Source organism: Schistocerca serialis, chromosome 2 (genome assembly GCF_023864345.2).
Source record: "Schistocerca serialis cubense isolate TAMUIC-IGC-003099 chromosome 2, iqSchSeri2.2, whole genome shotgun sequence".
NCBI lineage: Eukaryota > Metazoa > Arthropoda > Insecta > Orthoptera > Acrididae > Schistocerca > Schistocerca serialis.
The window spans coordinates 711104185-711131121 of record NC_064639.1 but is presented as its reverse complement, the minus strand read 5'-3'; the positions used below and the strand labels follow the sequence as shown (position 1 = coordinate 711131121).

The 26937-nt window shown below is 45.0% G+C and overlaps 1 protein-coding gene across 1 annotated transcript in view; it reads right to left on the bottom strand.

Annotated features, from left to right (window-relative positions):
- The window catches only part of LOC126457893 (SET domain-containing protein SmydA-8), a 298024-nt gene extending 275447 nt beyond the window's left edge, over positions 1 to 22577 (bottom strand). Inside the window, exon 1 of the mRNA XM_050094563.1 lies at positions 22516 to 22577. The gene's annotated coding sequence lies outside the window, so the exon portion shown is untranslated. The remainder of the gene's footprint in view (positions 1 to 22515) is intronic.
- Positions 22578 to 26937: the final 4360 nt, after the last annotated feature.

Sequence of the window (26937 nt, the reverse complement as noted above, 5' to 3'; positions counted from 1 at the left end):
TTTCAGTCACAACCATTCGCTGATTGAACAAGCAAAATATGATTGCCCTTGCGCCTCTGTACGCGGCCTAATCCCTCTTACGTTGTTCACATGATTCCCACGCAATATATATGATGGTGGCAGCAGTAGAACGGTTCTCTAAATGAAAATAACATGGGTTTTCCGAGAATCGCATGGCTTATCTTACAACGATTCCTATTTATGTTTCCAGAATATTCCTCTCATACTTTCATATTGAATGTATTGACCTGCTTTCGATCCTGGCAGCACGATTCGGATTTCGCTCCACGTCTCCTGTCATTCACACTTGATGAAAACTTCAAACGCTGGAGAAGTACCCTAAAATCGGCATACTGAAGTCTTGCGTGCAATTTCTTTTACGAATGCACTACACTTCCAACAATTCTTCCGACAAATCTTAGTATGGTATTCTCCTTCTCTAATACAGACTTTACGCGATTGTCCTGCTTTCCATCGCCTCTTAGAATTATTGCTTAATACATATAGCCTACGATTTCACTTGCTCAAGATGATCGCCACTTACTTAGTAACAGACTACTGTCAGGAGGTACTCTTTGTTATAAACATCTTCTTGAATTTATCCAAATTTAAAGCGAAAAATTTGTCTGTCATTCTGCATTTTTGCAAACATTGTGCTAAATAATAGACTAATTTTTGAGGTTGTTACACTTCATTAGCTGCTAGTGGTTTTCGATCATCACCTACACGTGCAAAACGCCAGTGTCGGAGGGTTCGAAATCGATGCTTCCATATGTCAGTATTCAAGGCATAGAAAGATCTTAACATCGATTTCACAGACAAAATTTCCACCTTCCATGTTGGGTAAAAAACAGTCTGCTTGAAACTTCCTGGCAGATTAAAACTGTGTGCTGGACCGAAACTCGAACTCGGGACCTTTGTCTTTCGCGGGCAAGTGCTCTACCATCTGAGCTGCCCAAGCATGACTCACGCCCCGTCCTCACAGCGTTACTTCCGCTAGTACCTCGTCTTCTACCTTCCAAACTTTACAGAAGCTCTCCTGCGAAAATTGCAGAACTAGGATTCCTGGAAGAAAGGATATTGCGGAGACATGGCTTAGCCACAGCTTGGAGGATGTTTCCAGAATTAGATTTTCACTCTGCACTCTGGAAACATCCCCCAGGCTGTGGCTAAGCCATGTCACTGCAATATCCTTGCTTTCAGGAGTTCTAGTTCTGCAAGGTTCACAAGAGAGCTTCTGTAAAGTTTGGAAGGTAGGAGACGAGGTATCGTACTGGCGGAAGTAAAGCTGTGAGGACGGGGCATGAGTCGTGCTTGGGTAGCGCAAATGGTTTAGCTGTCTTCTGTAATAAAAAAACTGAGTTCACCGATCAACAACGAAGTAAAACGGGTGTCTTGCGACGTCCGCCCCGAGCAGATGCAATGAACGAAAAAATAAGAAAATAGTAGAGCACTTGCCCGCGAAAGACAAAGGTCCCGATTTCGAGTCTCGGTCCGGCACACAGTTTTAATCTGCCAGGAAGTTTCATTTCAGCGCGCACTCCGCTGCAGAGTGAAAATCTCATTCTGGAAACAGACTACTTGTTAGCACTGTGAGTAGTTTTTTCGTCATTTGAACAAATCTTTTTCCGAACACGTGCCGTAATGATACCAGTGCAACACTTTAGAGCTAGTAAAAAGTAATCACGATTGGTAGTGACTGGGGCTGGGGATGAGCAATAGTTTTAAACGAAATACGGCAGGAACATTTGTAGCTCCTTTTGTAGCTAAACCTGGACTGATACCTTTAGTTTTTCATTCAGTTCATGCTTTCATGGTGGCAAGTAATGTTTACCCGTACTGTTTGGAACGTTCTTTAAAAAAAAAAATCCTGAATATCATACTTCGTGTTATGCAACAACATTTTTCGTTTGTGATATGTAAGGTTATATTAGATTCACGCAAATATAAGTAGCTATAAAAGTGAATACAACATATCTACAATTAAATGTTTATGTACCATCAGATCTCGAATAATTTTACTCGTGTATTTGTGGCTTTAAAAGATAATTATTATGAATAATGAACGTAGCCAACTCTCTTTCATTTTCAAGCCAACTGTGTTACAAACTAGATATTTAGCAAATGATGTGGCAGTATACGAACGACGTTACGGCGTTTTCGCCAGTGAGGGATGTTAACGGTTATTGATGCTCTGCTTTACGTCAAATGTGGAGTGAGCAGTGAGAATTAATTTATACCTGGACCGTTACAGATAATAAAAATGCGTTACAGCCTCTAGACATAAAGTTATAGGATATATTACGTTGGTACAAAAGTTCCTATCTATTTTGTTTTTCATGTTGGTATTCCGGTTGCTGTGGGTTTATTTATCGACTGTAATTTTTTATATGTAGACTATTGTTGCTATTTGAGTTTACCTAGTGTCATGTTTCTCATTTGGAGATAGTGCGCGTAGCTGTGGATGCCAGAAACTGGAGTGCCAAATGGAGATGTCGGAAAATTTCCGACATATTCTTCTGGTTGAGTTCAGTAGAGGGGCGACAGCAGCGGCGACAGTCGGAGTGATCTGCTGTTGTACAGAACACGGCAAGAAAAAGATTTTCTCGTTTTGAGGAGGATCGCTGTGATATTACTGATTCTCCAAATTCAGGAAGAACTTTGGGGCTTGATGATCGTTTAAACGCATTGATCTACAGTGACCCATGTCACTCTACACTAGGACTGACAGAAGTGGTGAATTGTGGTTACTCACCCATCGTGCGACATTTTCACGTAATGGGGAAGGTTCGAAAATCTAGTGTGTGGGTACCGCATGCTCTAAGCCAAATCACAAATACGTACGTCTCTGTTTGCTCGTCATCAGTTGCCTCGTGAACAACACCGACCATTCCTATTCTGTATCGTTACTGGCGACGAGAAACAGTGTCTTTATGCTGACGTAAGGAAAAGAAAGCAATGATCAACAGCTGAGACTTGTCGCAGTCGCACTCCTTGAACAACGACCAGGAAGAATGCGTGAAGTGATCCTGCTCTAGTCGGCAGCTGTGGCCGAGCGTTTCTAGGCACTTCAGTCCGGAACCCCGCTGCTGCTACGGTCGCAGGTTCGAATCCTGCTCGGACATGGATGTGTGTGATATCCTTAGGTTAGTTAGGTTTAAGTAGTTCTAAGTCTAGGGGACTGGTGACCTCAGATGTTACGTCCCATAGTGTTAAGAGCCATTTGAACCATTTGATGCTGCTCCACGAAAAAGCCCGCCCGCATTCTGCTAGACTGATAAAAAAACACCTTACAATAGTTGAGCTGGGAAGTCATTCCACAGCCACTATATTCATCTCATATTTTCACCTTTCCTGCTCTCTATCCAACAACCTTCAAGGAACTCTCAGGATGAAAATGCGCCCAAAACGTGGTCCGTCGATTTCTTCCCCTCAAAACAACGTTAATTCTACAGTCATGGAATAGAAAAGTTGTCCCGCCGTTGGCAGACTGTTGTAGACAGTGAAGGACATATATTATTGATAACTGAATTCGCTGCTACGTGTATCTTTTGTTTCTTAAGCTTATGGAAAAATGCTACGAGCTTATGTACCAAACTAAATTATTGATTACAGCTGTATTTATTCTTTAATAAATACTACATTAGATTCCTCTCAGTGTTGCGCTGCTGAACTAAATTTTCTATTCTACAGTAAGATGCTTCACCAGCCGTTACTGGATCCACGATTCCACACCATCACTGGTGGAGGCATATTTAACGCGAAGTAAGTTTCAAACAGTCTTTCAAAAGTCTCGACTGCAAGGCTATTTTGCGCAACGGTACGAAAATGTCAGCAAGGTAATGGACTTAAGTACTAATGTAGATTACTCTGCAAACTGTGTAATTAAAAGCAACAATTTAGCGGGGCAAGTACTGTGTGTGTGCTCCGATACGTCCAAATAGATTCCTCTCAGTGTTGCGCTGCTGAACTAAATTTTCTATTCTACAGTAAGATGCTTCACCAGCCGTTACTGGACCCACGATTCCACACCATCACTGGTGGAGGCATATTTAACGCGAAGTAAGTTTCAAACAGTCTTTCAAAAGTCTCGACTGCAAGGCTATTTTGCGCAACGGTACGAAAATGTCAGCAAGGTAATGGACTTAAGTACTAATGTAGATTACTCTGCAAACTGTGTAATTAAAAGCAACAATTTAGCGGGGCAAGTGCTGTGTGTGTGCTCCGATACGTCCAAATATGACGGCTCCGTTTTCTGTGCCTATGTAGACACTAAACATGAAGGTAGTGCACAATTCCGTCCACCGACATAGAAGTCTGTTTAAGCAGCGGAACTCTTAGGTATGAAAAGAGTGTTCAGACTGGATTGGCGAGCCAAGCTGACCACATTTAACAATAGCAGACTATCTCTTCGCGTTGCAAATATTGAAATCCACTGCTAAAGCCAGAGGGAGTTACTGTATCCCATAACAGATAGCTGCTGTGCAAAAATATCATTTGTAACGACCAAGAAGCTCGCTGAGATTTCGGGTAATGATAATGCCGACCAGCTACCAAAGAGATCAAGAAAGAACGGAATATATCCATTCCGTTATTGATCTAATTGCTGTACTCGGAGACTTGGCCAAAAGCGAATGGTATAAGGAGTGGGAGAACGAGAGATCTGCACAAGGGCATCTGGCACAGAAAAAATCCATCTACAGCGTCACCGAGTAGCTGAGGTCGAGAAATCCGCATCCGATATCGCCACAGAATCGTCTGCGCCTCTGGTTTAACCCTTCAGGCCAATTTGTCGTTTGTTGCACGCATCATTTACGGTGCTTCCATTTTAACGGCCAGCGATTTGTGGGACTGACTTAGCAGGTACGTCAGAAGCTCTGTGAGGCTGTTCGTGAATAATGCCGTGTTGTATAGAGAAGTCGTAACGCCATAAAAACGCAGTGAAATACAATAATATCTTCAGAGTGAAGACACATGGTGCTGGAATTGATAGCTGCTTTTCAAAATACACAATTTTAACGTTTTGAACGTCATAGGCGAAAAGACCTGTTACCGGTATGCGTGCGACAGTATGCTTTCCTAATATGTTCCAAAACGCCGCGCGCAAGAATGGAAATTTCCAGTGCTCATACATCGGGTTCTGTTGGTGATAAAAAGTTAGGTTGAAGTGTTTTGGATAGCCCTTTGGCTAAGGGCCATTTGTATGCTCCACAGAAAGGTCGTCTTCGTGTCACTATCCTACGGTACAGGGTCAAAGTATGAATATTACAGACTATCTCCTGCATAGGCAAATGCAGCAGATAAGTTGGTTCTTTTTGCATTTGAGGTAGTCTGTGGTGGGCCTGATGGCACTTATGGAGGAACTATTAGTTCATGGGCGGTTCCTCGAAAATCGCAAAAAATAGTGTTTTTTACTATATTTTCGCCGTCACCCGCGGACCAAAGTCCAACAGAGGATTCCAAGACGGTTATTCATAGAAAATGGCTGAAATTTTTATGATATATTCCTAAGATCCCGATCTCTAACAACCTTGAAAATTTTCTTGATATCTTTATCCGTTGCCGAGATATAGTAGTTTAAATTTGCCCTACTTGTACACGTGAAACACACACGTAAGATACGGTATGAGGCGAAAACGTAGTTTGTAAAGTGACGTAGAAGGAAAGACATGCTGTAAAGTATCCCGTTATCACCTGGGAACCCAATTTTGTAGCACTGAAGCACATGAAAAATTTTTTTGGGCACAAAATAGTGTCTGAGGTATAAAATTAGTTTTGCGTTATTTAAGTTGCGCGTAAGCAAACTATTTAAAATTTACTGATCAATACATTTCTTTTCATATGAGTTACATTCCCCGCTACAGCAGAGAAAAGAAGGGAAACAGCGGAGATATGCTGCTATAGGAGCACAAAAAATATGATTAAGTTTCTGTTCATTTCAAAGACTTAAGTGGGGTACCAGCTGATCATTCTACCTTCCTCAGCAACTGTAAACATTTTCCTAAAACTTTTTGGCATGCTTAGATATTCGCGCTTTTTTATGATGAGACAGAAGTGGCAGTAATAAATATTAGAAGACAGTAAAGCGTGTTGGTATTATAGAAAGAGCGAAGGAAACAGGGACAGTGTGAGAGAAAGAGAGGGACTCTGTGGCAGTGGAACATAGTTGACAGTAGCAGAACGGTGCTAGGAAAATAATGAAGGAGGCAGTGTCAGGGCGTGAGGAATAAAGAGGAAGAGGAAGTGGAACTGATTGACAGCCAGTGATAATGAGAGGCAGAATATACAACAGTGACAACGAGGAAGAGAGAGATGGTGAGGTGAAACAGCAGCAGTAGGAAGGACGGAAAGAGATACTAGCAGTAAGAGGAAGCATAAGGGAGACAATGACAGTGAGAGGAGACTGAAGTATAGGGACAGAACGAAGGGGACTGTGGCCGTGACACAGGAGAGAATAACAGAGAGACAGAAAGTGATAATGAAAACGAGCTGTGCTGAATGAGTGAATGAGAAAGGGCCCCTGCGTCTGGATAGGTATGAGCGACTTACAGCGAGGGACTATTGGATGTGAATGAGTTACAGTTAGTGGAGCTTGTGCGAGTGTCAGATGAGCTGCATGTTAAAAAGAGCGCGAGTATGCTTGAGCACCAAATTTTGTGGGAAAGGTTTTTAAAGGTGCCGAGGAAGGTAGAATGATGCAGCTGATACCCAAATTTTCGACGAGAATCTTTTAGATTCCGCTGATTATTTTATTACACGATTTTCGAGTAATCACTGGAAACAGCCACTCCCTCTAAATATACGGGAGCATCTGTAAATGAGTAAGTGAAGCAGTCATTGATCCGAAGAGTGTTTTGGACACCACAATGCTTTATTACGCATGGTCCTGTTGGAGGTGGTACGCCGTTGTCTTTCTCCAACCTTTGAACTGACTTACCCAGCTTGTTACAGATGGACCTACACGGTGCAGGTTGACATCTTTCACGCCAAGAAACAATCCCAGAGGTGAAAGAAGTGACAAGTGACAGACAGAAATCTTAGGATTGACTGATGGTCGAACCGGTGATCTTTCGATCTGTAGTTCGGCACCCTAACATATTTTCTTTTTTTTCAAAATACGGGACCTTTATTGAGCTTGCATGCAATCGACTTAGTTACGAGCAGTATCTTAAGCACACATTTATTAAAAAAAAATTCGTGCCCTTGATGGCACTCTGGGTGGTTGGGTGTGTGGGGGTGGGAGTTGTACCACAATGCCTGAAAATAGTAGTGTGAGAAATAAAATGTGTAATTCCCCTTAGACTGTGGCATATCTTTAAGCTCAGTGACATTGTTTATAAGGGTGGTAAAATTTATGTATCAACTGGTACAAATTACGGATTGAGATTCCTAAGCTACAGTTGCACCTTAAGTCTCTCTGAAGAGATGCTATTTATTACGCACTTCCTGACAGCATAGCATGAGTGAATGGAGGAAGAGGGTGGGGGGATTAGTGCATGATACCGGCATCCTAAGTGCCCTTCGCCACACACCGCATGAAAATTTCCGGAGTACAGCTGTAGACGCATCATCAGCTGACCACATGATATACATTAAGATAAGTCGCCACTAGAGTTTTCCCGCACAATTAGCACCTTTACGCTTCGTTTTTAACTTGGAACTGGCCAGTAGCAGACGTCGGCTATAGTTCTGGTATATAACCCACAACCCCAATTTTAGCGGGCCGATTGCTTATACATTGCTTCAATGGCAATTTATTTATCGTTGTAAATGGAGATAGAGTTCCTTAACACATTAAAATAAGATTGGTGAGTACGAGTGTCTAAGGCGAGGCCAGCCCCAACGGCGGTGTCGCCCGGACGATCAGAAGGCTGTGTCTGCGTCTGCGAGCTGTCGTTGCAGGGGGCCAGGGAACCAAGGACACCAACTGCGGCGCCAACACATAATGTTCTTATCTTTGCAAACGGTACTTAGTTGATGCTGTCTTTCTAGCCGTTCGTTGCTCCGTAGCATAGTATCCCTGTAGGGAACGCTGCTTTGGGGTTGTCTTGAAGCCTTCACAGCAAGTCCCCATCATACTTCACCCCCAACAGCAGTCCCTATCTGTAGCGTGCTACTTCATTTTGCCATGTAGGTGTTAATTATACCTTTAACCTACACCTTGTTTCTGAAAGGCCCAGTCACCGAGGCATTCCGAAATGTTTAAAGTGAAAGGGCCACACAAAACCAACCGTACAACAGGCAGATACCGACTGAGATTGGTTGGAAGAGCCCTCAGGGAGTGTGGTCCACTCACAAAGGACGCAACTTACAAAAACCTCATTCGACGGATATTTCAGCATTGCTCCTCAGTTTTGAACCCTTATCACGTAGGGCTATTAAGTGAAATACAGAACATCCACCGAGGAGCAGAGCGCTTTGTCACAGGTTCGTCGTGTTGGTGTGAAAGCGCCATGGAGATGACAGACGCTGAATGAAAAGCATTGTTCTCATCTCTCAAAATTCCGAAGGCGTACGCTCCTAGAAGAGTCGACCAGTATATTGGTTTCTCCTGTATGTATTCCACAGAGAGAACACGAGGATGAACTCGGATTCCAGCCAGTTCGGAAGCTTGCCAGAAGTCGTTTTTCCTGGGCATTATTGGCATCGGTTACATAAAGGGAAGTGACAGTGGTACTCGGAGTACCCTCCGCCACTCACTGCACGGTACATATAGAGCACACGAGGGGTCTAACCCGTGACCGGCGGTACTGGTTTAAATCTTCTGTGTTTTTCATATCTTCTGTCTTTTCATGTATAGCGTAGGTGATAATGGTATCTCCAACAGGACACGCCACTACCTTTCCCCCACCTTATCCAGACAGAGGTGGAGCTTCTTTTATAATAAGGTCAGATGGACGTCACATTAAACTCTTCGTTTCGAAGACTTCACTATGTGACGTAATCGGCGGTTCTATTGGCCGCCATCTGTCTGCATAATACATGACCTCTTTCGTCGGCTTGTCTCGTTATGATATCATAGGGGCCTATCACGCAAAAAAATGGTTCAAATGGCTCTGAGCACTATGGGACTTAACATCTGTTGTCATCAGTCCCCTAGAACTTAGAACTACTTAAACCTAACTAACCTAAGGACATCACACACATCCATGCCCGAGGCAGGATTCGAATCTGCGACCGTAGCAGTCGCGCGGTTCCTATCACGCACCAGCACTCTAAAACCCATATAGGTATTACAGAACTGATCCTAAAAACTTTTGAGTAGACAAGCAATTTAGTGAATAATATGTAAGCAAGTGAAATTCCGCTATTTGAGTCCGCGCCTTTCCCGCGTCGCGCATGCGAAGCCCGTGGCCCCTCCCTCCGGCAGGGAGCACTGGATGTCGCCCTGCTCTGTGATTCGTCTACGATGACGCTGTAGCCCAACCCCTTCTACCGAGCCAGCGTCTATACAGGCGAGCCACTGCAGCAACACATCGTTCAGCACCTGAAGATGATTTCGTTGAAATATTGTGCAGCTTCCACAATCCTACGCGACGCCCGTGAACCAATAAAGTAGTTATTTCGTCGGAAAAGTCTCAAACAGCATAAATTCCGTATATATAATAATACTGACGAAACCAGAGGACTATAGCTAGAACCATAAATTTAGACAACATTGTACAGCGTACGATCGTGGTATCACGAGAAAACCGAGGAGCCGTCAGCAGCAGCTGTAGGGGGCCAAAAATTCTGAAGATGGCTTTAACGTAAGCCGAAACCGGTAAGTAAAGAAATATTATTGCGATATCGACTGTTGATTTTAACCTAAATAATTAGAACCTAATAGAGTTTTGCTGAATAATATTCAGATATGTGGATTCAAATGAAAAACAATTAAATAATAATTAATGTGTTTAGTGTAAGCAGTGCATAGAATACAAAAACACATGTCATCAAATATTATGTAGCTGTACCTTGATTCACCGAAATAGACATCAAACATCCAAAGCGTGAAGGCGCCATTTCCCACTATCAACCGTGGTCCAAGCTTAAGTTCGTTACCTTGAATAACTGTGAAAACATACACGGAGCTGAGAAACAGTCAGGGTGAAACATCAATCACCAGAAACATGGCAAAATAATCTAAGTTCAGTGAAAAGTTAAATTATGAACCTGAGCTCCCTTCGACTAACCTGAGTCCAATAAAGAGGCAAAGTAAGGAACTCGTCTTTACAGAAATTGTTCCAAGTCCAGTGAAATGGTTTAGTACCTAACCTGAGCAGCTGTTCAGCAGCACAAACTTCTCGATAGATTCAGCAGCAACGGCCGACGAAAGCACAACGACCACCGATCAGCAAAAGATCACATATGTCCTACTGTTCGCACTTCCTGCATAGAAGCAGTAGTCCATTATGGCCAATAAGCGGTGCTGATTCGATTCAGGTGATTTCCATTCCAATCACGGGCAGACGTTTCCATGCAGAGTAGCTGTTAGCATCAGTTTGTGATTCTGTGCAATAATACTGAACATTTTCTTTCTTTCTTTGGGCCTTGTCCCACGCCAACGCGGGGTCGGCCGTGTTATGACGGATTTGGCAGTGTTAGTTGCAGAGGGTGGCCAGATGCCCTTCCTGCCATCACCCCGAACCCCCCCCCCCTCCCCCCCGTCTCTTGTGATGTAAGCACTGTACCCCAGCTGTCTGCATCTTGTGTAATCCATTAAAGTGCGAACTAGTTCAAATGTCTGTGTGTCGTGTAACTGAGGCGGGACGTGGGGACCAGCCGGTATTCATCTAGTGGGACGTGGAAAAGCGTCTAAAAACCACATCCAGGCCGGTCGGCACACTGTCCCCGTCGTTAATCCGCCAGGCGGATTCGATCTGGAGCCGGCGCGCCTACCCGTGTCCAGGAAGCAGTGCACTAGCTCTCTCGGCCACCCTGGCGGGTGCGTAATAATACTGAATATACCGATATTAATCATTATCACTACAGCAGTGTAATAGTGAGGCAGTAAAACAGATAGAGAAATGTAACAATTACCTCAATGTGTTTACATTTATGATAATAGGTAAATCCAATTATTATGTCATTGTGTTGTCATGACGATCTGAAATATTTTAAATAATAATAATTTTTGAAGCAACAATAAAGTCAGAACTTTAGGTAAAACACTGAAAAGGAGTGTTAATGTTAAGTTGTCTCTTTTACGTACTTGTCTCGTTTACGTACTACATTGATACTAAGAAGTATACTACAGCAAGCATAAGATGTAAGATGTTTTGAAAAAAAAAAAAGGAAAAAAAATGAAAGATATTTGCCTTTAAAAATCATTCCAAGCCGAACACATCCAAATGGTTCATATAAATGAGAAGATATCATTTGGTCGCAATATTTTCATTGTAAATTTGATTTGCAGATATGATTCGGCGCAAAAGTAAACGTGTTCGCACTGCAATGTTACGCGGTCCAGTCACGTTAACGTCACCTCCAACAATGTTAACTAAGTTCGAAGTGAACGTGAAATAACCTCTCATAGAGAGCTGCACTAGCAGTGAACGGTATATAAAGCGTGTAATAGGGGGGGGGGGGGGGAGGGAGGGAGGATGGAGGGATGCGGAAAACTGTACAGTCGTTGTCATAACACGAAAATAAAGTCATTTATCTGACGTCCAAAAGGACATAGTAATTGACATTCGGGTCAAGGCTGGAACCATTTGCGAAACGGCTGTCTGTAGACTGTTCGCGTGCCACTGCATAAACTATACCGTGCATGGGAAAACGGCGCTGTCCAAGACCGGCGCCCAGGCAATTGTGGTGCACCACGGGTCAAAGATGAAAGGAGCGAACGACAGCTGCAGAGACGTGTACGGGCTGTTGAACACTGACCGCCCTTATGAACCAAGAGGCTACCAACAGTGTCTCCTCGGTGACCGTTCCGGGAATGGTAATGCGTATGGACCTCAACAGCAGGCGCCTAGTTCACGGATCCATGCTGATTGCCGTTCATCGACGACGAAGTCTGGAATTTTCTTACCAGTTCTGCAACTGGATATGCGCTGATTGGTGAGTGACCTTTCCGTATGAATTATGTTTTGTTCTGCGTGTGACAGATGGCAGATGGCGCGTACAGCGTGAAACATCTGAAAGTGAACAGCTTGCCACGGTCTTCGATAGGGTCCAGGTGGAGGAGGAAGTGTTATAGTCGGAGGGGTGTTTTCGTGGCACTCCCTGTGTGATCTCATCATTATGGAAGGAACAATGGATCAACACAAGTATGCATCTGTCCTTGTAGGCCATGTCCACCACCAATACTTAGTTTGCTTCTCCTCAGTACGATGGCATCTGCCAGCAGGACAGTGCAACGTGTGACTGCTCGCGTGGTTCGAAGAGCACCAGGATGAGTTTACAATGCTCCGCTGCATACCAAACTCCCTGTAATTAAACCCAGTCTAGAATCTGAGGCACCACCTCGATCGCGCTGTTCGCGCCATGAGTCCTGAACGGAGACCCTGGCTCTGCTGGCCTCGGCATGTCTCCACATCCCTGTCGGTACCTTGCAGAACCTCACTGCCTCTCTTACTGCTCGTATTACAGCGGCCCGCACTGCAAAAGGTGATTATTCGGGTTTTTCGCAGGTGGTCAGTACAAAGTACGATTGCACCCAAGCGTGGATCTCTTCGTCCGTAACAAATCGACGGTCACGAATGTCTTCTTGCAAGGCTCCAAAAGTAGGGAAACAGTGTGGGGAGATATGGGGACGGTATGGAGTGTGTGTAAGGGCTTCCCAGCGAACCTTGTCGGCATGTGGGTGGGCTGTGAACCCCTTACACACATTCGACACATTCCTCATCTCCCCCCACGCTATTTCCCTACTTTTGGAGCCTTGCAGGAACACATTCGTGGCCGTCGATTTGCTATGGACAAAGAGGTGCACGCCAAGGGGGAATCACGGTTCCACTGGCAGCCGCAAACATTTTTCTATGGACGCCTTGACCATCTTGTCTCCCATTGGGATAAATGTATTAACAGTTAGGGGGAAAACTTTTGAAATAATGAACAGTTTACATACTTTTTTCCTTCCGTCTTGTTTTCATTTGACTGTCCCTTAAATAGAACTGCCACCGAGGCGTGAACTGTAATGAATTAAATAATAAAGACATTCCTACAAAAGAGCCGATGCACACTCTTTCTTCAGATAGTATTTTCATTCATATCTATACTTGAAATAAGTTTTACATTCTCGGGTATTCATTGGGGTGGTATCGTCTAAAAAGCGTGATGTTTCGAAAACCTGACTTCTTGCCATCTTCAGGTGTTCCTGATGACTGAGTGTGTGTGTGTGTGTGTGTGTGTGTGTGTATGTGTGTGTGTGTGTGTGTGTCGGTGTACGGGCCATTCGGCTTCGCCGATTCTCCATGTGTTGTATGTGTTCGGGTTGGATTTTGTTGCTGATGTGTTGTTGTATGTGTTAGGGTTGGATTTTCTTTGTGGGACAGAATTTATTTCACTTTAGGGGACATAGCCGTAAATTTCGCCAAGCAGCCGCCGCTAGGTTGGGTTATGTGCCTGTGTAGGCTTACTTTTTCTGTCTTTCTCTCGGTGTATCCACACGAGAGCGGCAGCCTCTGGGAGCGATTGTAGTATCTGCCCACAGATGCTGTATATCAGCCGTCTGTCCTGTTTTTAAATCTCTCATTGATCTCGGTCGCCCACCGTAGTGTGGCTGGGAAGGCAGGCGTCTTAGTTGTGGCAGCCTGTGCTGGGTGCCGCCTTTTCCTCTCTCCCGCCTGCCCCTTTCCACCACCTGGTACGGTGATGGGCGAAGCGCGGCGTCGGGTGCCCACCCAGGGTTGCGGCCGGCGCTTGACGCGGATCTCCGCTGGCGTGGTGACAATGCTTCTTCTTCCTCTTCACTTGTCTAACGGGAGCAGACCTGCCCGTAGACTGTCGCTGTGCTCTGGTCATGCTCAAGGCTGGGCCCCAGGTCTTGCTTAATTGAAAAACGCTGTCCTTATTTATTACTCCGTCATGCCGTCGGATCTCTACAGCTTCTTTGATAATACAATCCCAGAAGATGTTGGACTGTTGCAATAACTTGGTGTCGTCATAATTCATGTTATGACTGTGAGAGATGCAGTGCTCTGCCATAGTGGACTTCGTCTCCTGAACGTTGTCTGTGTGGCATTTATGTTCCGCATTTCTCCAGTACTGTTTGAACAGTCTGGCGTGCATATATTTTCCCACTCTGGCAAGGGATGCGATAGACTCCAGTTTTCCGAATCGTAGGTCATCCTTGACTGATCCTAACAAGGTTTTTCGTCTCGGTAGGTGGACGGAAAACGCACTTGACGTTGTGTTTCCGGAGTTTTCTTCGGATTTTTGCTAATGTGTTCCCGACGTGTGGAATGATCGCCGTCCCAACCGCTTTATCTTCGTCTTCAGGAGGCTTCGGTCTTGGCTTCAATAGTTTTAAGGCACATTGTACCTGGCGGTAGTTGTAACCGTTCGTACAGTTCAAATGCTAGACTGTCGCGGTCCGCGATTTTGCGTGCAGCGGCAGTCTACGTGGAGGTCTGCTCCCGCCACGACAACTGAAGAAGATGAAGAAGCGTTGTCGATACGTCAGAAGAGATCGGCCTTAAGCGCCGACCGCGGCCCTGAGTCGACGCCCAAAGCCGCGCTTCCCCCATCACCGCACTAGGCCAGCACCCGGAGGGCGGCGGGAGGGGGTGGGATACAAAGGTAGCAACGACCAGATGTGTCATGAGGAGCGCCTGACGATGGCAAGAAGTCGGATTGCCGAAATATCGCCCTTTCTGAACGAAGCCACCCGACTGAATACCAGAGAACTATTCAAAGTTTTATGCTAATTACGAAAAAATGAATATACTGGACATGTTTGTCCTTGCATATCACCTCCTCAGTTGGAAGAACGGTTGTGCTTCTGCATTTTTAATGTATTTTATTATTTTATTCATTATTAGAATACCAGACTGTTATAATTACCGTGGTCATTTTGCGACCTCTCATCGAAAAAACAACGCAGTAATACTCATCGAAAAAACAACGCTGTAATACTCATCGAAAAAACAACGCAGTAATAAATAAGTTATCAACAAAACTCACAGCTCAAACCCACATCCAGTTTTACATTGCGACTAGAAATTACGTTAACTTATTAATACCATCTGAAGAAAGAGTATGCATCTGCTCTTTTGTAGGAATGTCTTTATACTTAATTCATTATAATTCGCGCCTCGGTATCAGTTTTATATAAGGGACAGTCAAATGAAAACAAGACGGATGGAAAAAAGTAAGTAAACTGTTCATTATTCCAAAAGTAACACCCAAAACTGTTAATACATTTATCCCAATGTGAGACAAGATGGTCAAGGCGCTCATAGAAAAATGTTTGCGGCTGCCTATGGAATCGTGATTCCGCCCTGGTGTGCACCTCTTTGTCCGTAGCAAATCGACGGCCACGAATGTCTTCCCACAAGGCTCCAAAAGTAGGGAAATAGCGTGGGGAGAGACGGGGAACGTGTCAAAGACATGTAAGGGGTTCACAGCCCGCCCACATGTTGCCAAGGTTCGCTGGGAAGCCCTTACACACATTCCATACAGTCCCCATCTCACCCCGCGCTATTTCCCTACTTTTGGAGCCTTGCATTAAGACATTCGTGGCCGTCGATTTGCTGCGGACTAACAGATCCAACCTTGGGTATAATCGTGGTTCCGTAGGTAACTACAAACATTTTTCCATGAAGGCACTGTCACCAAATTGTCCCACAGAGGGATAAATGTATTAACAGCTGTGGTGATTACTTTTGAAATAATAAATAGTTTACTTACTTTTTTGCGGAGAGAGAGCAGGACAGCCGTCATGTTGGAACGACATGCACTGACGCGTACTTACTGGTACCTCTTCCAGCAAAATGGGCGGAACGTTTCGCAGGAACTGTGCATAGTTATTGCCATTTAATATACCCGGAACGACGTACGGCCCCACAATGACATTTCCGACGATGCCACACCACACGTTAACACTTCACGGTTGCTGATTCTGTACCTGTCGACGCCAATGAGGTTTCTCTGTTGGCCAGTGATGCATATTATGCAAATTCACTTTACCGTGGTTGGTGAAAGTCGCTTCCTTAGTAAAAAGCAACCGTTGAAATAACGTTGGATCATCTTGTAGGCACTGCAGAACAAACCGGCAAAATTCCTGGCGCCGTTCGAAATCCACACCGGAGAGTGCTTGATGTAATGAGAAGTGAAACGGGTGAATTCTGTGCCTTTGCAGTATGTGTAGAACACTTCTCTGACTTATACCACATTCCGAGGCGATATTTCGGAACGAAACAGTAGGATCGTTATGCGCCAACGCTAGAACGCCCTCTTCATGTACCTTGCCAGTTGCAGTTATCTGCCTTGTTCTCTGTATGGCATTCCATGATCCCGATTCAAGTAGTTTCTTGCAAATACGTGCAAGAAGCTGGCGCGTAGAACGCTCACGATCGGGATACAGCTCTCCATATCGGTTTATTGTTCTAACAGCATTTTTTCTGCTTCCACCGTACACTAAAAGCATATCTAACTTTTCTTCGTTGGTGTGCATGTCTGCTCCAAGAAACTGACGGAAATGCCATGTCTCATTACCCTAGCAGCACATTTATATCCTCCTCTCCAGCTACCTCGTGCGTCACCTTGTGGCTTTATAGAGAAGCAGGAAAACAACCCCTTCCCTGTTAAGTTCCTCAGTGATCAACAGGAAAGGTCGCATTGGACAACGCCGCTTCGAAGGACGAATACGATACGGGAACATATCTGTGTCTCAAAAACTATTCGCCGAAGTATTATGATATACACATACTTGAAACCGTCTTTTTAAGCCCATCGTGTTACGCTAAAATTTAATATAGGGTTCCATTTAAAGAAAACCAAAGATGGCCTCATATCTCTGTAATAAAAAATAGCACAAACATGAAATGTGATGTATTCAAGTAGCCCCTGTCCTCCCTGCAATTCACTGTCCAAACAGCATCTTTGTATCTATTTCTTTTGGGGAGATACAAGGGGTGTTATGACTTAGCTGCCTCACCCTGAATATATATATATATATATATATATATATATATATATATATATATATATATATATATATATATATATGTGTGTGTGTGTGTGTGTGTGTGTGTGTGTGTGTGTGATACTTCACGTGATCAGATCACTCCTGTGGTTCACTTGTTACAAATTTTATAATCTATTCTAATGAAAAGCTACAGTAACTTTCTCAATATTTATCTCACAATCATGCACGAAACTGCAGTGAATTCATCCCATCGTTGCGATTTTTCTGATATGCTTGGTTTTGCTGTATTATGTTGTAGCGCCGTAAGGTAGTTTCATTGGGAATATAACATTTATCTTGACTTTGTCCATCTTATATGTCATTGAATCGTCTCCACCCATCAGCCCAGCGGGCACTCTTGAGCCTGCAAAATTCCCGCACCCTCCATCCACTAGCGAACCTGCATTACTCGCACGGTCGCTTGCGCGCGGAGACCTGTAAAAGAACTCATCACTGCCTCTCGCTCTGTGAGCCGGCAACTTGTGATGTTATGATTAGCTAAGTACTGAATTCTCCCGCCCAGATAGCCGTGCACATTAAAACTTCGCTTCCGAGACTGGGAGATGCGCTGGGCCCAGCTCGTTCCCGCCCGGCGGATAAACGACGGCCGGCCGAGGTGGCCGGGCGGTTCTAGGCGCTACAGTCTGGAACCGCGTGACCGCTAAGGTCGCAGGTTCGAATCCTGCCTCGGGCATGGATGTGTGAGATGTCCTTAGGTTAGTTAGGTTTAAATAGTTCTAAGTTCTAGGGGACTGATGACGTGAGAAGTTAAGTCCCATAGTGCTCAGAGCCATTTGAACCATTTTAATTAACGACGAGGCTCAGTGTGTCGACCAGTTTGGATGTGATTTTTAGGCGGTTTCCCACACCCCACTAGGTGAATACCGGGCTGGTAACAAATTCCTGCCTCAGTTACACGATTCGTAAACGCTTACAAAACTTTCATAACTAACACTAAAGGCAGACAGTTCAGGTACACATATTCGATCCCGCATGGGGGAGGGGTGTTAACTGGTTGGCGACAGGAAGAGCATCCGGCCACTCCTTAAATTTACCATGTCAATTATGTTACTAATCATGCCAATCCTATGCCGATGCGGGACAAAAACACGAGAAAAAGAAGCGTTCAGCCGTACAACAATTTCATCTTAGCCTCTTACCAATACTGGGCGGTCGATAAGCTGGCCTAAAAATGCGTAAGTTGTTTATATAGTTTCTTATTCCATTTTTTAGTGATGGCATTCACTTTTAATGTGCTGTAATTCTTTTATGAACTAACAAAAATTACTCTATGAAGTTAAGATTTTTATAAATGTGAAGACACGTTCCAATGTACAACACGGTTTTGTACCTACGAACAAATATTCCATTGAAATTAAAAAGCGTTGTAATCGAGAAAATTTGTGAGTACTGTATTTAACTGTCTAATTGTTACATTAATACTCTACTAAACACCAGTAATCAGTGAGTATAATAAAATTAAATAAAAGTGTCATCAAAAACCAGTTACAAAATAAAAACATCCAGATATAGAAGCTATTGGAAACTAACATCACTTTGCATTTCCAGGAACAGAAAGATTGTTGAGACATTAAAGAAACTCAGTTTATTTGCGAGTATCACATGTTCCGTTGTATAAGAATTTCTTCTGTTTCAAAGCACAAGATGGTGCATGAGCGACGAAGTATGTCTTAATTGTCTATGGTTTATATACACAATTCTAAAAATATGTATACAGCCTTTTACTCGCCATACAATTCTGTAACTGAAGAAATAACAATTTTTCTGAATAGCTATAGTATATTACACGTCATCTATAGAAGCTGGACAGAAATATGGAAACAGCAGAAACACACACCTCATTAACACGACTAATACGGAGTACGAAACCAGGTGGCATTCAGAACAGCTTCCAATCATCTCGGAATCGATAAACGAGGTCCGGTTTGGTTTTCAAGGAAATTTTGTGCTGTCCTTCCTGCAATGCTGTGGCATGAGCAGGTAACCGTGAAGAAGGTCGGTAGCGATCACGTACTCTACTCTCCGAAGTAGGCCAGATACGCTGAATAATACTGAGAACTGGTGAATATGGTGGCCAGGGCAGATGCCACTATTCATCTCCTTGCTTCTCAGTCCTGGACGATGTATTTTGTGAGAACAGGGCTGTCGTCCAGAATGAGATTTTCACTCTGCAGTGGAGTGTGCGCGCTGATAAGACACTTCCTGGCAGATTAAATCGTTCAAATGACTCTGAGCACTACGGGACTTAACATCTTAGGTCATCAGTCCACTAGAACTTAGAACTACTTAAACCTAACTAACCTAAGGACATCACACATATCCATGCCCGAGGCAGGATTCGAACCTGCGACCGTAGCAGCCCGCGGTTCTGGACTGCAGCGCCTAGAACCATACGGCCACCGCGGCCGGCCCTGGCAGATTAAAACTGTGTGCCGGACCGAGACTTGAACTCGGGACCTTTGCATTTCTCTGGCAAATGCTCTACCAACTGAGGAAGGTAGGAGACGAGGTACTGGCGGAAGTAAAGCTGTGAGGAGGGGGCGTGAGTCGTTTTTGGGTAGCTCGGATGGTAGAGCACTTGCCCGCGAAAGGAAAAGGTCCTAAGTTCGAGTTTCAGACCGGCACACAGTTTTAATCTGCCAGGAAGTTTCATATCAGCGCGCACACTCCGCTGCAGAGTGAAAATTTCGTTCTGGAAACATCCCCAGGCTGTGGCTAAGCCATGTCTTCGGAATATCCTTTCTTTCAGGAGAGCTTCTGTGAAGTTTGGAAGGTAGGAGACGAGATACTGCCGGGAAGTAAAGCTGTGAGGAGGGGACGTGAGTCGTGCTTGGGTAGCTAAGATGGTAGAGGACTTGCCCGCGAAAGGCAAGGTCCCGAGTTCGAGTTTCGGTCCGGCACACTGTTTTAATCTGCCAGGAAGTTGCAGGGACTGTCGTGCTGGGACACAGCATCATGATTGAAAAACAAATATTGCACTATGTGACGCATCTGATCAACCAAAATGGGCACGTAGTCCTTGACTGTAATGCGACCGTGAAAAGTAACCATGAGACCCACGGAGTAGTAACATGTCTGCCCAAAACCTAGCAATGACTCACTCAGGAGACGTGAACTAGGCCAAAAGCTCGAAACAGTGTGAAAGAAGTTTCATGCAACCAAATGATTTTCTGCCATTGCCCTATAGTCCACGTTTTCTTTTTACGGACATTCGCATTGCTGATGACTGGTTTAGGAGTTCCACACCCTCCTGCAATTCCCTTCGTATTGTTTTCACACTGAAAGAGCTCGGGAGTGCGACATTCAGATCTGCAGTGACTCTTTCAGCCGTCGTCCTCTTATTTTTCGTCACAGTTAATTCAGAGACCGTCTGTCACTATCAGTCAAGAAACTCTTTCATCCACGTTGAGACCAAGTGAATCATTTTGCTTCCCGTCGACACAGTGGCTTTTGAAACGCCAAACACTTTGGCTACGTTGATTACGGAAGTGCCCACCACACCGATGTAATGCGCTGACAACTACACAGAACACTGTTGTGTCCGCGACTCACTATTGCAACGTATTGAACACACTGTAAACGTGCCGTCCGTAATCGAATACAACAGCGCAGTCTGCAGAGTCGGCTATCATCTGCATTTATTTCCAAGCATGCAATTATCGAGGTGAAACTTCCTGGCAGATTTAAACTGTGTGCCGGACAGAGACTCGAACTCGGGACCTTCGCCTTTCACGGGCAAGTGCTCTATCAACTGAGCTACACAAACACGACTCATGCCCCGTCCTCACAGCTTTACTTCTGCCATTACCTCGTCTCCTACCTTCCAAACTTAACAGAGGCTCTCCTGCAAACCTTGCAGAACTAGCACTCCTGAAAGAAAGGATATTGCGGAGACATGACTTAGCCACAGCCTGGGAGATGTTTCCAGAATGAGATTTTCACTCTGCAGCGTAATGTGCGCTGATATGAAACTTCCTGGCAGATTAAAACTGTGTGCCGGACCGAGACTCGAACTCGGGACCTTTGCCTTTCGCGGGCAAGTGCTCTACCAACTGAGCTACCCAAGCACGAGTCACGCCCCGTCCTCACAGCTTTACTTCTACCAGTACCTATTCTCCTACCTTGGTAGAGCATTTGCCCGCGAAAGGCAAAGGTCCCGAGTTCGAGTCCCTGCCCGGCACACAGTTTTAATCTGCCAGGAAGTTCCATATCAGCGCACACTCCGCTGCAGAGTGAAAACCTCATTCTGGAATTATCGAGGTGTTTCCATATCTTTGTCTGACCCCTGTAAATCTGTAGAACACGCTACATTTACAAATACGGCACGAGACACAACCTCGTGTGTAACACCAATACAAGCTGTAGAGAATGGCAGAAACTGCTTGTTTCGTTCTCTAGTGCGAGTTTTTTCATGTGATTTTTGAACTCAACCAGCAGCGTGAAGAACCGAGGTAGGTAAACTGTCCTCTATGTGCAACACACTGCCCATTATACAGCGTAGTCAGAAAGAGCGTGAAAAGCTTGCGAGGGAATTGTAGGGTAGGATGTGCCAAGAAATAATTATTAAGAAAAATATTCGTTGCACTGCGCCGTTTCCAAGCTGATTAGGCGCTGCACGCGCAAATTCAAGCGGCTCGTCACAGATGGTGTCGCCATACGTGTTCTCCGTTTGCTTTCCTAAACTGAAGAAGAGAGTGATACAAATATTGCACATGGGACGTCAGTAGGATCAAAAATGTTTCAAATGGCTCTGAGCACTATGAGACTTAACTTCTAAGGTCATGAGTCCCCTAGAACATAGAACTACTTAAACCTAACTAACCTAAGGACATCACACACATCCATGCTCGAGGCAGGATTCGAACCTGCGACCGTAGCGGTCACGCGGTTCCAGATGTAGCGCCTAGAACCGCTTGGCCATCCCGGCCGGCGCAGTAAGGATCGCTATGAGAACAACTGACACTAATTGTCTCTGGCGGGCCGCTGGAACTTGGGAGCGTAACGGCCTGATTGAATAATTTCAATGCTAATTAACTCGTAAACGACGCAACGTATCAAAATTTTCTAGACAGTTATTTCACAGTACAAATTACCATTTAACAGCCTTACAAGCTCTTCAAACTTTTTATCTTGTACAATTAGATGTTGAATTAAAATTTGCCGTTTTTATTGTAACTAATTGCATCGCACAGTTGTGTTTTAATTTCTGTAATGAAGCCTCACGAAGTCCTGTTTGTGTCATAATGTCACACTATCGTATCCTGCGAAATGAGCTTTTCCTGAAAACAATAAAATAAACAAATGACATTAGCGGGCGGCGTCCGTGGCGCCACGACAGGCCGTGTAGGTACTGTGTGGTGTGGCGTTCACCGCAGCCTCACCTGTTGCGTGTGCCGTGCGGTGGCGGCGCGGGACTCCGGGGTGGCGGCGCGGTGTCGGCCGAGCAGCGAGCGGCGACTGGCGGCCGGCGCTCCTGCCGGGCTATTTATACGGCCGCAGCCTCTCAGGAGGACCGCAGAAATAGACGGAGACAACGGGAAGAGCCGTTGTCGTCGGCGACGGGGACGTCGCGGCCCACCCGTCCGCAACCCCTCTGCCGACCCTCTGCTGCCTCTGCAACCTGCGTCCTACCGTGGGACACTGAAGATGTATGGTTTGTGGGGCGCCCAACTGCCCGGTCATATTTTTTCTCAGTCCAGTTTCTACACAATCCAATCTAGCCACTGTCACAAATGATGATGATCATCATCATTATCATTAAATGATAAGAACAACACAAACACCCAGTACCCGGGCACAGAAAACTCCAATCGGGCAGGTAATCGAACATACGACCCCTTGATCCAGAGGCAGCAATGCTTACCCACTAGACCACGAGCTGCTGACCCGTGGGACACTGAAAAGAAAGTTGATGGAAGCCCACCGAGTCCACCATTTTTGCCCGACTTTAAGTGTTTCTTGCTCCGCAACATGCCACTGTCGTTTTTTGCACTAACGCGAAAATCAGTCAGTTCGTCACCCACTTCGAGCCAAACACCGATTACAGAAGGTACATTACTGCCCATTAAAATTGCTACACCACGAAGATGACGTGCTACAGACGCGAAATTTAACCGACAGGAAGAAGATGCTGTGATATGCAAATGATTAGCTTTTCAGAGCATTCACACAAGGTTGGCACTAGTGGCGACACCTACAACGTGCTGGCATCAGGAAAGTTTCCAACCGATTTCTCATACACAAACGGCAGTTGACCGGAGTTACCTGGTGAAACATTGTTGTGATGCCTCGTGAAAGGAGGAGAAATGCGTACCATCACGTTTCCGACTTTGATAAAGTTCGGATTGTAGTCTATCGCGATTGCGGTTTATCTTATCGCGACATAGCTGCTCGCGTTGAGCGAGATCCAATGACTGTTAGCAGAATATGGAATCGGTGGGTTCAGGAGGGTAATACGGAACGCCGTGCTAGATCCCAACGGCCTCGTATCACTAGCAGCCGAGATGACAGGCATCTTATCCGCATGGCTGTAACGGGTCGTGTAGCCACGTTTCCATTCCTGAGTCAACAGATGGGGACGTTTGCAAGACAACAACCATCTCCACGAACAGTTCGACGACGTTTGCAGCAGCATGGACTATCAGCTCGGATACCGTGGCTGCGGTTACCCTTGACGCTGCATCACAGACAGGAGCGCCTGCGATGGTGTACTCAACGACGAACCTGGGTGCACGAATGGCAAAACGTCATTTTTTCGGATGAATCCAGGTCGTGTTTACAGCATCATGATGGTCGCATCCGTGTTTGGCGACATCGCGGAGAACGCACATTGGAAGCGTGTATTCGTCATCGCCATACTGGCGTATCACCCGGCGTGATGGTATGGGGTGCCATTGGTTACACGTCTCGGTCACCTCTTGTTCGCATGAACGGCACTTTGAACAGTGGACGTTACATTTCAGATGTGTTACGACCCGTGGCTCTACCCTTCATTCGATCCCTGCGAAACCCTACATTTCAGCAGGATAATGCACGACCGTATGTTGCAAGTCTTCTACGGGCCTTTCTGGATACAGAAAATGTTCGACTGCTTCCCTGGCCAGCAAATTCTCCAGATCTCTCACCAATTCAAAACGTCTAGTCAATGATGGCGAGCAACTGACTCGTCACAATACGCCAGTCACTACTCTTGATGAACTGTGGTATCGTGTTGCAGCTGCATGGGCAGCTGTACCTGTAGACGTCATCCAAGCTCTGTTTGACTCAATGCCCAGGCGTATCAAGGCCGTTATTACGGCCAGATGTGGTTGTTCTGGGTACTGATTTGTCAGGATCTGTGCACCCAAATTGCGTGAAAATGTAATCAGATGTCAGTTCTAGTACAATATATTTGTCCAATGAATACCCGTTTATCATCTGCATATCTTCTTGGTGTAGCAGTTTTAATGGCCAGTAGTGTACCTCGCGTAGTAGCACGCCAGCTTATTTTATTCATTTAATCAACGTTCTCCTGACCTAGTGTAAAAAAAAGCCCTTCTGGTGTAAATCACTGTCTGTCAACAAAAAATGAAGCACTAATAAGGGAATGAGGAAACGAAATGAAACCTCTTGGGCTGAGAGGGTGTCAGTGCGCATGCGACAAAACGTAGCGCGTAAAACAGGATTTTACTGGGGTTCATAACAGGAATCGTCAGCGACAGCCCCGGACATTTGCACAAGCCCCGCCCATTTACCCCCTTCCACACCTACCCGTATAACAGGAAACGTTAGCGACAGCCCCGGACATTTGCACAAGCCACGCCCATTTACCCCCCTGTTTTTGTTCGTCGTTTTTTTGTTTTACCGCGGTTGTTCATAATAGCAGTGTTGTGCTGTTAGTACTTCTTAGCAGTTTGTGTAATACTGTCAAAATGAAACATAGATATGCACTCTCAATAAAGTTATCATACCCAAGGTACCTAATCTTGATTGTTGTGGCCAACTGTTGTCAAAACTGATATCTGACAGACATTAAAGTACAATAAGATGTGTTGGAATGACACTGACTAAATTATGTACGTATGTTTAACAATAGGCAGCTCTAAAGCTCTCAAACACTGAAGAAGAACTCAAAGTAATCTCGTGTCTGCTATAAGCAAGCAGTCATAAGAGTGCACAAGTAAAAATTCACCCATTACACAGGCAAATATTAGTGAAGGATGTCACTGTATAAATATCTGACTGCTTGCATTACGCATTTCTACATTATCCCACTCTTATATTCTTTAGTCTTAATGAGTAATCAGAAACAAACCAAGACATCGACTTTGCCTTGTTCATGCACAACATTGACTTTAGACAATCGAGATAATGGACAGCATCCTTGGCGATACTACCAATTGATATTTTCCAACAGAATTTCTTAGACTACGCCAGGTGACGGAAATTTGCGCTCACTGCAGTTACCAAATATCAGATTTTTTGATATAGTGCAGATGAAAGCTCATGAAATAAAAAAGACAGTGTGGATACAATTTTTATTTTTATTTCTTATTGATGATTTTTCAACTCGCATATTCAATGAACATATTTCCAATTCTTCTCACAATGGTACCGGAAAAACTGTATTTCGTACTAACTACTGATTTTCTCCCTTGTTATGACTGGCGTATCTGTGATACGAACAACTTTGATGTTGGAACATGCGGCAGACCATGTGTGGAGCTTAGGATATGGATTGGTGAGGTGGGGGGGGGGGGGGGGGGGGGGGGGGAGGGGATTGGGCGGGACTTGTGCACCGTCCGGGGCTGTCGCTAACGTTACGTGTTCATAACTCGCGTTCTATTGTTGACAGATATGTAGGATCAAGTGTTCTCGACAGCCGTTGGCCGAGGGAACATTTGTATACCAAAGTGAAGGGTTATCTTACTGTAACAATCTTACAGTGCACACTTCATCCAGCTTAGATCATCATCATCATTTGCTGGGGTCTTTGTCCGACAGCAACGCGGGGTCGGCCTTGTTACTATGGATTTTGGCGATGTGGGTGTCGGAGGGTGGCCGGATGACCTTCCTGTCGCCACCCCGTACACCCCGGGATGGAATTAGTGTACCCCAACTCTGCGTCTAGCGTTAGCTATGAAATAGTGCGAACGTTTTTCAAATGTCTGCGAGTCATGTAACTGAGGTGGCACATGAGGACCAGCACGGTATTTACCTAGTGGGATGTGGAAAACCGCCTAAAAACCACATCCAGGCTGGCCAGCACACCGACCCTCGTCGTTAATCCGCTGGGTGGATTCGATCTGGAGCCAGCGCGCCTACCTGAGTCCAGGAAGCAGCGCATTAGCGCTCTCAGCTGACCTGGTGGGTCTCGTCCAGCTTAGATAAATGTAGTCAATCGACTGATTCTTTTTGCCTTAGGTGTGGTCTACGGTGGCCCTTAGGGGGCCTATAGCAGCACCATTTAGTTCATGGGCGGGTCCTGAGAAAATCTCATAAAGGTGTCTTTCCCCATTTTTTCGTCGTCAGCACCAAATATCTAAGTAGCTAACAACAGCAAATTGCTCAAATTTTAACTGTGCAATTTCTCCGCTCTCATATAAAAATGACATATTCCCGTGTTCAAACATCTTTATCCGGCATCAAGAAACACCCCAAAAAATTAGTTTTTGGGTACCAAATCCGAGTCGCGGATTTCAGGACGGCTATTCAAACCTAATGGCTACAATTATTAGAATATATTTCTAAGATCTCGATCTCGAACAGCCTTCAAAATTTTCTTGATCTCATTATCCATTTCCGAGATACAGAGCCTCAAATTT